The sequence below is a fragment of the Anabrus simplex genome, chromosome 3, assembly GCF_040414725.1.
Source record: "Anabrus simplex isolate iqAnaSimp1 chromosome 3, ASM4041472v1, whole genome shotgun sequence".
Lineage (NCBI taxonomy): Eukaryota > Metazoa > Arthropoda > Insecta > Orthoptera > Tettigoniidae > Anabrus > Anabrus simplex.
Window position 1 is genome coordinate 487,836,423 of NC_090267.1, and position 13,164 is coordinate 487,849,586.

The 13,164-nt window shown below is 44.1% G+C and overlaps 1 non-coding gene across 1 annotated transcript; it reads left to right on the forward strand.

The window, feature by feature from the left end:
* The first annotated feature begins 908 nt into the window (after window positions 1-908).
* TRNAK-UUU (transfer RNA lysine (anticodon UUU)) lies at window positions 909-981 on the forward strand. The gene has a single exon. It is a non-coding gene; the product is annotated as a tRNA-Lys (tRNA).
* Window positions 982-13,164: the final 12,183 nt, after the last annotated feature.

Below are 13,164 nucleotides of genomic sequence, written 5' to 3' on the forward strand. Positions count from 1 at the left end.
GCGAACGCATTTTGATTGATTATTTGTCAAGGAGGGTGCCAAGTGTCGGTGAGAAATATATATATGAAAAATTGTATGTATATAGCCCGAGTAGTCGACAGACGATTAGGCTTTTAACCTAAGGGTCTGGATTCAAATCCATGCAGGGTTGCATGGAAATTTATTGCTTATTTTTCAACGAAGATATCAATTTCCTTTGGGAAATGTCAATGAAGAAAGGTGTGACTCTAACCCGAGTAGCTCATTCGTAGAGGATGCCGCGGTGGTAGCTAACTTAAGGTCGCGGCCGCTTCCTTCTCTCTTCCTTGCCTATGTTTCCCAATCTTCCCATCCCCCAATCCCTGCGAGATACTGGTCATTCTACCCAGTTTATCACCGACTCAATATGCTACGCACCAGGACACTGTCCTTGAGGCTGTAGAGGTGGGAACCCTCGGTGAGTCCGTGAGAAGAACCAACACTGGGAGTTAACAGATTAAGAAGGAAAGAAAGAAAGAAAGAAAGGTTCCAGGGTTCAATCGTCTCTTCGGGCTTACGGACTTTTTGTTTGTTTATCAAGCAGTGCCCCAAGAGCCTCGTGAGATACGGACAAATAAATTGGCAAGTAAGTCCTATCAGATCAGTCGGTACTTCATTAGGCTTTTATCTTATGACCCAGGGATCCATTACAAGATCTGGCAACGGATTTCCAATTTTTATCCTTCAAATGTACACCAGTAGCCCTGTGAGAACACAAAAACTGTTCTTCCGGAAGGTAGCCCGAGTAGCTCAGTCGGTGGATAATTCAGTTTTAAGCCTAAAGGTCCCGGGTTCAAATCCACGCTCAGTGGAACGGAAATTTATCGCTTATTTATCGAGTAGGCTATCAAGTGTCTGTGAGAAATGTAAATAAAATTAATGCTAATATAGCCCGAGTAGCTCAGTCGGTAGAGCATTAGGCTTTTAACCTGAGGGTCCAGGGTTCAAATCCCTGCTCGGGCGGACGAAAATTTATTGCCTATTTCTCAAGAAAGACATGAAGTGTCTGTGAGAAAAATAATTGAACAATGTACGAATGTAGCTCAGTCGATAGAGCGTTAGGCCTTTATCCTGAGGGTACGGTGTTCAAAGCCTGTTCTGGCGAACCCGTTTTTATTGCTTATTCATCAACGAGGATACTGAGTGTCTGTGAAAAATGTCAATGGAAAATTTACTAATGTAACTCGGTTAGCTCAGCCGGTAGAGCATTAGGCTTACTACTTGAGGGTTAAGGGCTGAAATCCCTGCGCTTACGAGCGCAAATTTATTGATTATTTGTGAAGGTTGACACGAAGGGTCTGTGAGAAGTATATAAATGACAAAAGTTCCGTATCTTGCCCGCGTAGCTTACTCGGTAGAGCATTAGGCTTTTAACCCGAGGGTCCAACGTTCAAATTCCTTCTCGGGCGGATGGAGTATTTTTTGCCTACTTTTCAAGGAAGACATCAAGTGTCTGTGACAAATGTAAATGAAATATTTGCGAATGTAGATCCAGTAGCTCAGTCAGTAGGACAATAGGATTCTAACTTGAGGGTCCAGTATTCAAAGCCCTGTTCGGGCGAACGCATTTTTCTTGTTTATTTATCAACGAGGATACCAAGTGTCTGTGAGAAATGTAAATGAAAAAGTGTGTGAGTATAGCCCGAATAGCTCAGTTGGTCCAGCATTAGGATTTTAAACTGGGGGTACAGGGTTCAATGTTCTCCTCGGCCGAATGTATTTTTATTCCTTATTTATCAAGGAGGTTGACCGCCTCTGTGGTGTAGTGGTTAGCGTGATTAGCTGCCACCCCCGGAGGTCCGGGGGTTCGATTCCCGGCTCTGCCACGAAATTTGAAAAGTGGTACGAGGGCTGGAACGGGGTCCACTCAGCCTCGGGAGGTCAACTGAGTAGAGATGGGTTCGATTCCCACCTCAGCTATCCTCGAAGTGGTTTTCCGTGGTTTCCCACTTCTCCTCCAGGCCAATGCCGGGATGGTACCTAACTTAAGGCCACGGCCGCTTCCTTCCCTATTCCTTATCTATCCCTTCCAATCTTCCCCAAACCCCGCGGCAAGGCCCCTGTTCAGCATAGCAGGTGAGGCCGCCTGGGCGAGGTACTGGTCATTCTCCCCAGTTGTATCCCACGACCAAGAGTCTGAAGCTCCAGGACACTGCCCTTGAGGCGGTAGAGGTGGGATCCCTCGCTGAGTCCGAGGGAAAAACCGAACCTGGAGGGTAAACAGAAACACCTGCTATGCGGAACAGGGGCCTTGTGGAGGGATGGGAAGATTGGAAGGGATAGGCAAGGAAGAGGGAAGGAAGCGGCCGTGGCCTTAAGTTAGGTACCATCCCGGCATTCGCCTGGAGGAGAAGTGGGAAACCACGGTAAACCACTTCCAGGATGGCTGAGGTGGGAATCGAACCCACCTCTACTCAGTTGACCTCCCGAGGCTGAGTGGACCCCGTTCCAGCCCTCGTACCACTTTTCAAATTTCGTGGCAGAGCCGGGAATCGAACCCGGGCCTCCGGGGGTGGCAGCTAATCACGCTAACCACTACACCACAGAGGCGGACCTCATAGATGTCACTGCCTAAAAAAACTAGGGTCATGCACCCTGGTGCGAAGGAATGAACTTTCTCCAAGAAATTTTCTATTCAAAAGTTTTTGTTTTTACTAAATTTTGTTCTTTCATTTGTGGGTTGGCAATATTAAGCTTTCTTTCCGCCAGTTTTTAATTTAGCCAATCAGTAATTTCTGTAATTAATTTTTCTCCAATCATAGCTTTGTTCTTCGAATTTCCATGTGTAACTCTTAGCTACCCAATAAAGTTGAGTGGGTGTGTCTTTATTATTCATGAAAGGTCCCGAATCTTCCACGAGGGTTTAAAACTGCTGATTTGCTTGACTCTTCGCCACTCGAACAACATCTAGTTCTGTGTGTGAATATGTAGCAGGGGGCGGGAAGCGCCCTTTCTTCTGGCAGCAGTTCTTCAACAAGGTAATGGCCGTTTAACATCTTTATTTTTTGCCAGCTCAGCAGTTTATCTCTTGGGGCAGGTCCGAAAACTTTAATATGTAAACTATCCTTTGAAACATGTAAATCTTTCCGGTCTTTTCATATAACTTTAACTGTAAATAGGGGATAGAGAGTGTCTTACCCTCTCGAGCTCCCCTTCATCTTGAATTTGAGGTGACTACGTTTTTGTAACCGTTCGTCTATTCCTTCTTAATGCGTTAAATTTATTCTGTATTCGTGTCACCTGCTTATCGGCCTAGCGCCACTTAGGTTTTAACAAGCTTCATGTAGGAGTGCAAGGTTACGCCTCCACTCATCTTGGTATTGTGGGGCCATTTAATTAATCTGTTCTTTTCCACGAAGGCCCAGTAGATTGGGTACGAGATACCCCTGTTTATATTTGTAAGTTGTGCCTTGATGGCAGTGAATTCTGAAGTCTAGGTAATGCCTTTAATAGGCTTGAAAAATTAAGCGCGGGTTAGCTCTTTTCTCTTGTGGTAAACGTGCTTCAGAGAGGCTTGAGATTTAAAGGTGGGAGCAAACGCTCCATTGTATTGAAGGAATTTCTGCCCTTTGGTAAGATGTCGATTGTGAGATGAGTGCTCAGGAATTGTACAAATTAGGGCTTGTGTCCCAGATTGTCAAAGTCTATCTAAATCTTAGCTTTCTTGATCTTGTAAATGATTTAACTTGTTGTTATTTGTTGTTTGTTCAAAGTCTATATAAATCTGTGAAATTTGGCTCTTCTGAAAAGATAACATTTATTTAAATTTTAATTCATCTTTCGTACTTGTAGTTAGACCCATTCCAGCCCGCACCTTCTTATCACCTCTGCTGATCCACCAAAACCTCGGAACAAGTGGTAGCAGAGCGTGGTTGAATGGGTCTCTTTTTAGCCCCTTTTGACGGCTAAACATTGCTTTTGTTTTGAACTCTAACAATTTTCTCCGTCGCTGGAATTTTCCTTCTTATTTTCGAAATTCGTCTATCTTTTGTCATCATATCCGGCCCTCGCGATGTCCTTCATCCCGGCTATTTGTGCAAGGAGGAATTCATTTATGAATTAACAATTAGAAATGTTCAATCTGGAGGCACGGTTGCGGTAGATACCAATAAGCTTAAAGATTCCCTTGATTTGCCTATTACCATCCCAACTTTGGGAGAGAAAGATATTGACGACGCTCTCTCCACGATCACTGATAATGCTACTGAGCTAGCGTCTGTAGTTAGTTTTTTTGAAGGGGGTGATCCATCACCTAATCAACTCAAACGTGTACAAGCTAGATTGTACCATTTTTCCAATAGAGTTAGTGATCTATTGTCTCTTAAGTTGAGTGACACACAAGGGAAAGAGGCCAGTGCTCTTCTCCAAAACCTTTCTGAATTGTCCAGTAAGGTTAGCCTATTGTTAACTGGAGCAGTCCCTTCCAAAACTGACCAACCCGCTACGGTAAACGTAGTTAGCGATGAGGATTCTCCCATGGGGGAAGAAAGTAGGAAATCTGTAGGAGTCCAACAAACTTCTGCCCCATTAGAAAACGAATCTGAACGTCGTACCTCGTTGAATAATGCTCCTTCTGAAACAGCTCCTCCGCCACTTAGGCCTCTACCTACTATGTCACCTGGCTTCAGCAGTTTGCCCCATCCTTTAGCAATGTTGCTCAGAGGTATTTCTAAGTTCTCCGTCAATTCCACCAGTGATGTCATTGAGCTTCTAAGATTTTTCGTAATTTTCAGGATCATGCTCTTGTTTTTTCTCTTTCCCCGTGTCAAATCCTTCAAATTATTTACCCTTATTCCAATGGTGTCCTCTCAGACAAGATAGTTAGGGCAATTGCTGAAAAATCATCCACAGAAGACTTCCATGCCCATCTGTTAGCTAATTTTATTCCGGCCCGAACTAGGTCATCGCTAATTCAAAAGTACTACTACCGACTACAGCGTCTGGATGAAAACCTTGCCGACTTCATTCAAGATATCAAATTCTATACTAGGGTATTTGCTCTTCACTTCCCTGAAAATCAAATTGTACAAGCAATTGTGGAAGGCATATCCCCATCATACAGGTCATATTTGTGCTTTCCGTCGCGTCCTCAAACTTTTGTCGAGTTAGAGGTTATGGCTGTATCAGCCGAAGGGGTTAGATATGCTGACACATTACGGGTCGCAAAGGAGCCCCCTCCGTCCTCTAGTAATTTTCGACCTCCACCTCGCCGACCCGTCACACCCCGTAAATGTTATGCTTGCGGGTTGCCTGACCATCTTCAGAACAAGTGTCCCTTAATTAAATCTACCGGGACAAGGAATGGAACAAGGTCATTTCGAGGCTGCTTTAAATGTGGCGCTTTTTCCCATATTGCCAAGAACTGCCCGAATTCTAATAGCACCCCCTCCTGCTCAACTTCTGGTGTATCTTCCAACATCACCAATAATCAAAAGTGACTAGTGGCATCGGCTGAGTCACCAAATTCATCTTTTCAAGGCTCCGCGCCTGTTAAATCCGACCAAATCTCAGGGAAAACTCAGTCTTCTAACTTATCATTTCAAGGCCCCAAAGAATGTCTTAGGATTGCGGCGGATAACCCCGCACCGGTACCATTTCTCAAAGTTGAATTGAATAATGAGCCTGTAACTGCTCTTTTAGATTCAGGCAGTGTTTGTTCCGTTATTTCGGCTGAATGGTATTCCAAATTAAAATCTGTGTGTAAACTTTCTGATTTTTGTTCGTCTTCGGTTCAATATGTTTCGGCTAACTCATCTCCATTAGAAATTTTAGGTTCTCTGTATGCCAAAATCCGCATTTTGAAATTCACTTGGAAAGTAAAACTATTGGTGGCTAAGCACTTGTCTTGCCCCATTATATTGGGAGCGGATTTCATGTCTCATACCGGTCTAGTGCTCGACATTCAGAGCAAGTCGTGCACTTTCAAATTTGCTAGTAACTTCAAAATCCCCTTATTAAAATGTAATTCTGTGTCGTGTTCATCTGTTTCGCCTACCCAGGATGAGATGTTGTTAGACCTTAGACATCTACCTGAGGAGCAGGCTGAGAGTATTCGTAAGTTGTGTCAGTCGTTTCCGGATGTCTTATCTGATACTCTGGGTGTTACTGACCTTATCGAATACAAGATCGAGGTTACGGATTCAATTCCGGTCCGATTTCCACCTTACAGATTATCTCCACCTAAAATGAAGGCTCTGAAAGAGATCATTGATCAAATGTTAAAAGATGGTATAATTCGACCCTCTAAGTCGGCGTATTCATCGCCTATTTTTCTGGTTCCGAAACCACAAGGTGGCTTCAGGCCTGTGATTGACTATAGGGCTTTAAATCGGAAGGTGGTGTTACAATCTGTGCCCCTTCTCGACCTCCACTCTTGTTTTTCCTGGTTTCGAAAAGCTAAGTTCTTCACCATCTTAGACCTCAATCAGGCTTATAATCGGATACCTCTGGCTGAGGAATCCAAACATCTCACAGCGTTTGCAACGGATTGGAACTTGTATGAGTACAACCGCGTGCCTTTCGGGCTCCCAAAGGGAGCAGCTGTGCATACGAGACTGCTAGATAGGGTCTTCTCCGACATCAAATTCGAGTACTTATATAATTATCTTGATGATGTCGTCGTATTTTCCGAGACCTTTGAAGAACATCTAGATTATCTGAAAGAGGTCCTGAGTCGCCTTCGTAAGGCAGGGTTAACGGTAAAGTTATCCAAGGTTGCTTTTGCTAAGCTTTCAATGTCGTTTCTAGGGCATATTGTGTCGCCCGATGGTGTCGCTGTAGATCATTCTAGAACACAGGCCATCCGTGATTTCAAACCTTCTAAGGACATCAAAGGTATTGCCAGGTTCATTGGGATGGTGAATTTCTTCAGGAAATTTATTCCTAACTTCGCTAATAGAGCGGCGCCCTTGAACTTTCTTCGTAGGAAAGGCGTCAAATTTGAGTGGGGGCCTTCTCAACAAGATGCTTTCGAAGATCTCAAATTAGCTCTGTGTAATGCCCCTGTTCTTGCCATGCCGGATTTTTCGAAGAAATTCATCGTCCAAACCGACGCGTCGTCGTCGGCGGTGGCTGCAGTCCTTCTTCAAGAGACTGAACTAGGGAGGCGACCCATCGCCTATGCATATAGGACATTGTCGGCTCAAGAAGCCAAGTATTCCATCTATGAAATTGAGGGTTTGGCTTCTTATTTGCATTAGAGAAATTCCGTCTCTATCTGGAACACGTCAAGTTCGACTTGGAAACGGATAACCAAGCATTAAGCTGGGTCTTAGCTAGGTCGCGTCGTACGGGTCGTATAGCACGGTGGGCCATCAGAATTTCTGCCTTCCAGTTTGATGTTAGGCACATTAGAGGAACTGAAAATGTTGTGGCAGATGAACTAAGCCGCATGTTTGCCAATGATGTAGGGACCCCTGAACAGGTTGACAGTTCTTCACTGCCCAAGTCCATACTTCCTGAGGTTAATGCCATTCTAACTGATGCTCCCATGCTGTTTAGGGATATCAAAAAATATCAACGTGAAGATCCTACGCTGGCCCCTATCATGGAAACCCTTTCTTCTGGGGAACATGTTGTCCCTTATGTGTTGAGGAATGGTGTTTTATGTTGCCCGTCGGGGCATGATAAGATGATGAAAGGAGTGGTTCTAGCTGTTCTTGTGCCTATGATCTTCAAATACTACCATGAGACCCCATTAGGTTGACATTTAGGCATGTTCAAAACTCGAGAGAAGATCCGTGAAAGGTTTATTTGGAAATGTATGGACAGTGAAATTCGTGAGTTGGTAAAAGCTTGTAAATCTTGTTGGCTTAGTAAACCCACTATGTCCACTAAGCTAGGCTTATTTTCTTCTCACCAGGCGTCGCGCCCCATGGAACGTCTGTACATCGACTACGTAGGACCATTCTTCCAATCAAAGGGGAATGCCAATAAATTTATCCTCGTGTGTGTAGATGGTTTTACAAGATTTGCCTGGCTATTTCCGACTAAGCTGGCTACCGCTCAGTCCACCATTTCGTGTTTAAATTCCATCTTTGCTTCTTTTGGCCCGTGTCAGTATATTGTTTCTGACAATGCTAAAGCTTTCACCTCCAATCTTTTCTGTAAATTCTGTTTTGATCTGTCCATCTCTCATGTAACCACCTCTGCATACTATCCTCAACCATCCTTGGCTGAACGGGTCAATCGTAATCTGAGGTCGGCTCTAATTGCCTATCATCACGACGATCATTCTAGGTGGGACACATCCCTACATTGGTTAGCCTTCGCTTTGAATACGGCGGTTCATGAATCTCATAAGTTCACTCCAGCTTCTTTGATGTTTAAGTTTGTACCCAACACGTCGCTCTCCAATCTTTGGTCTCTTAGTGATGTTGATATTCTACCTGAGACAATAGATCCAGATAATATTAAAGATCTTTGGAAGAAGGCTAAGGCCAATCTTAAAGTATCTCATGAAAAGGTTAGGGGAAGATATGATCGTGGACGGAGGCCCACCAATTTAAAAGTAGGAGACCAAGTTATGGTCAAGAACTTCGTTCCCGCGGGCAAGCTTGCCCCCAGATTTCATGGGCCGTGTATCATTTTAGATTTCCTGACGCCTGTTACATTACTAGTGAGTAATCCAGCCACTGAGAGGATCTTTAGGGCCCATATTTCTCAGATTAAGCCTGTGTAAAACTCTTGTTAACTTAGTCATTAACATTTTTATGGAACTCGGAAGGTTATATTTTCTTTTTCTTTTGGTAAATCGTAGGCCTTCTGCTCCTTGTTTTAATGTCTCCTTTATATATGCATGTAAGACCGTCCCCGATGGGTACTCTGCTGTCCTTTTCCGAGCGGCCATTATCAAGCTCCCGTCTCCTGCTAAACCACACCAGTGGCAATAAAAATAAAAGTTTCTACGCCGCTGACCCTTCAGCCTCTCTACCAAGATAGTACCCTAAAATCATATGTCAACAAAATTCTGCCGTCGAGTCCTTACTGTTTCAGTGTCCCCGCAGCCGTGCGGCGCCGTACCGCCACTGAGGTGGGGTACGGGCCCACTCCACTCCAGTGATGTCAACCTGCGTACGGCGCGCCAGAGTCCATCTACCGGCAAAGGCTGAAGTGCGGCGCACCAACCGCAAACTACTCGAGCACTGCAAACCAACTTCGCATCTACGGCGTGCTTCACCACGACTACCCCTCTCATAGTGCGGGAGAAAGGTATCTCAGGGTACTTGAGGGGTCCGGGCGATCTCAACTATACATCGACAGCGGCGGCTGGTCGGGCCGTCAGAATTATCAGCATGTACCTTGCTGGTTACGACAACAAAGAAATTCTAAAGCTGGTGTTTAAACAATTTCCACAAATCTACAAAAAAAAAGTGATTTTCCTTTTGATAACATCTTCAAAATTCTTCGGCAAACCAATTTCAACCATTAATATCGCTTCCATGAATCTTTAACTAATCTATTGACAAGGAATCAGAAATTTTTGATTAATTTTCGATTAAACACAAAAAATTCTTCTATGTCACCCCTTGGAGGGACATTTGGGGGGGGGAGGTCTGTACCGGGCGGTACACTTCTACGCCGCAATTTTAAATCTTCCGCCAATAAAGTACTTCTCTATCAGAAAAACTCTGAACTTAAACAACTGAATTAATTCAACAGTTCCTCAGAAGATGCCACTGTGTGTATTTCGATTTGTTTTTGTTCTTTTGGTGGATCAAGAAGTGTAGACATTCTCTCATAGATGTCACTGCCTAAAAAACTAGGATCATGCACCCTGGTGCGAAGGAATGAACTTTCTCCAAGAAATTTTCTATTCAAAAGTTTTTGTTTTTACTAAATTTTGTTCTTTCATTTGTGGGTTGGCAATATTAAGCTTTCTTTCCGCCAGTTTTTAATTTAGCCAATCAGTAATTTCTGTAATTAATTTTCCTCCAATCATAGCTTTCTTCTTCGAATTGCCATGTGTAACTCTTAGTTACCCAATAAAGTTGAGTGGGTGTATCTTTATTATTCATGAAAGGTCTCGAATCTTCTACGAGGGTTTAAAACTGCTGATTTTCTCGGCTCTTCGCCACTCGAAGAACATCTAGTTCTGTGTGTGAATATGTAGCAGGGGGCGGGAAGCGCCCTTTCTTCTGGCAGCAGTTCTTCAACAAGGTAATGGCCGTTTAACATCTTTATTTCTTGCCAGCTCAGCAGTTTATCTCTCGGGGCAGGTCCAAAAACTTTAATATGTAAACTATCCTTTGAAACATGTAAATCTTTCCGGTCTTTTCATATAACTTTAACTGTAAATAGGGGATAGAGAGTGCCTTACCCTCTCGAACTCCCCTTCATCTTGAATTTGAGGTGACTACGTTTTTGTAACCGTTCGTCTATTCCTTCTTAATACGTTAAATTTATTCTGTATTCGTGTCACCTGCTTATCGGCCTAGCGCCACTTAGGTTTTAACAAGCTTCATGTAGGAGTGCAAGGTTACGCCTCCACTCATCTTGGTATTGTGGGGCCATTTAATTAATCTGTTCTTTTCCACGAAGGCCCAGTAGATTGGGTACGAGATACCCCTGTTTATATTTGTAAGTTGTGCCTTGATGGCAGTGAATTCTGAAGTCTAGGTAATGCCTTTAATAGGCTTGAAAAATTAAGCGCGGGTTAGCTCTTTTCTCTTGTGGTAAACGTGCTTCAGAGAGGCTTGAGATTTAAAGGTGGGAGCAAACGCTCCATTGTATTGAAGGAATTTCTGCCCTTTGGTAAGATGTCGATTGTGAGCTGTGTGCTCAGGAATTGTACACATTAGATCTTGTGGCCCAGATTGTCAAAGTCTATCTAAATCTTGGCCTTCTTGATCTTTTACCTGATTTAACTTGTTGTTATTTGTTGTTTGTTCAAAGTCTATATCAATCTGTTAAGTTTGGCTGTTCTGAAAATATAACCATTATTTAAATTTTAATTCATCTTTCGAACTTGTAATTAGACCCATTCCAGCCCGCACCTTCTTTTCACCTCTGCTGATCCACCAAAACCTCGGAACAGTGAGGATAATTTTTTTTTTATAATAGCTTTACGTCGCACCGACAAGGATAGGTCTTATAGCGAGGAAGGTATTGTAAAGTCCTAGGAGTGGCCGTGGCCGTGGCCTTAATTAACGTATAGCCCAACATTTGCCCGGTGTGAAAGTGGGAAACCACGGAAACAATTTTCAGGGCTGCCGACAGTTTGGTCTGACACGATATCTCCGGATGCAATCTCACTAACACGCGCCCCTCAACCACCGGCCATCTGGCCCGGTGATAATTGTTTTAAGAGGAATTACAACTAGACGAAAACAATCCGTCGTTTGTCCAGCTCTGTGATAGTAGTGATAATTGATTTAAGGGGAAGTACAAGCATACCAAAACATTCCATTTTGTGGTTTTCGATAGATCACATCACCTGTCACTATCAGTTGTTTTCGATAGATCACATCACCCGTCACTATCAGTTGTTTTTGGCGAAACACAATTGTTTTCGTAAGGGATGCTAAAGGGCAGTTGGCCGCGTCGTGGATGTAACCTGGGGTCATAAGCCGCAAGATCACCTTTGCCTGTCCCCAGACCAATTTCTTTGCCACTAGCCGGACCTAACAAAACCAGACCAACGCTTTTCCTACTTGTCGGACGCATCTCATACTCATCAATATTTGGTCACGTCACCTCAGCCGCATCATAGCAGGTAGTTAATGTCTTTTATGAGCCAGCTAGTGAAGTCTCATAACTATTTGATTCCTGTAGATCGTGTTACGTCGTCTCAAACAGCCAAATATACCAGGCCATTAATTTATACATTTTGCTGCTCCTACACGTCCCTTCGAATTATCCGCCATGATTGAAAACCTCAACTTTCTATGCACGTCATACATGACGTCATATAGGCACATGAACGGCTGCCGCGGATCCCTTGCTCCTCCGTGCCGGCTGATCCTGGACTCATACCTAATATCAACGGCGTGAAATTGTGGGGGTATAGCTCAGTGATAGGGCATTCGGCTGCAGATGGTGAGGTCCCCGCTTCAAAACAAGGTGCCCATTGCTGTAATCGAGAAATTTTTAGTTCATGGATAAACTGCTCATCAACTCATTCTTATTCTTTTTTTTTTTTTTTTTGCTAGTTGTTTTACATCGCACCGACACAGATAGGTCTTATGGTGACGATGGGATAGGAAAGGGCTAGGAGTGGGAAAGAAGCGGCCGTGGCCTTAATTAAGGTACAGCTCCAGCATTTGCCTATTGTGAAAATGGGAAACAACGGAAAACCATTTTCAGGGCTGCCGACTGTGGGGTTCGAACCTACTATCTCCCGAATACTGGATACTGGCCACACTTAAGCGACTTCACCTATCGAGCTCGGTGCTCATCAATTCACAGGGACCCTTCAAAGACGCTTGTTAGTATTAGTACTAGTATTAGTAATTGTTGGACATAACAGGCGAATTAGTCCCGATAGGTAGTTTGTGACATTTGTATTGCTGTAAGTGGGGGGTATAGCTCAGTGGTAGAGCATTAACTACAGTTCGGGAGGTCCCTGGTTCAAACCCGGATGCCCTTGGTATTTTCGAAAAAAAAAATATTTCATGGTTAGATTGCTCATCAACTCTCAGGGATCCTTCAAAGACGCTAGTTTGAATGAGTGGATTAACTGTAACCGCCTCTGTGGTGTAGAGGTTAGTGTGATTATTTGCCATCCCCTGAATCCCGTGCTCGATCCCCGACTGTGTCACAAAATTTGAAAAATGGTACGAGGGATGTAACCGGGTCCACTCGGTCTCGGGATGTCTACTAAGTAGAGGTAGATTCGATTCCCACCTCAGCCATCCTGGAAGTGGTTTTCCGTGGTTTCCCACTTCTCTTCTGGGCTCATGCCGGGATGGTACCTAACTTAAAGCCACGCCGCTTCCTTCCCTCTTCCTTGTCTATCCCTTCCAATCTTCCCATCCCCCATATATGGCATAGCAGGTGAGGCCGCGTAGCGATGTAATGGTCATCCTCCCCAGTTGTAACCCCCGACCCAGAGTCTGAAGCTCCAGGACACTGCCATTTGAGGCGGTAGATGTGGGAGCCCTCGCTGAGTCCGAGGGAAAAGCCAAGCCTGGAGAGTAAGCAGATTAA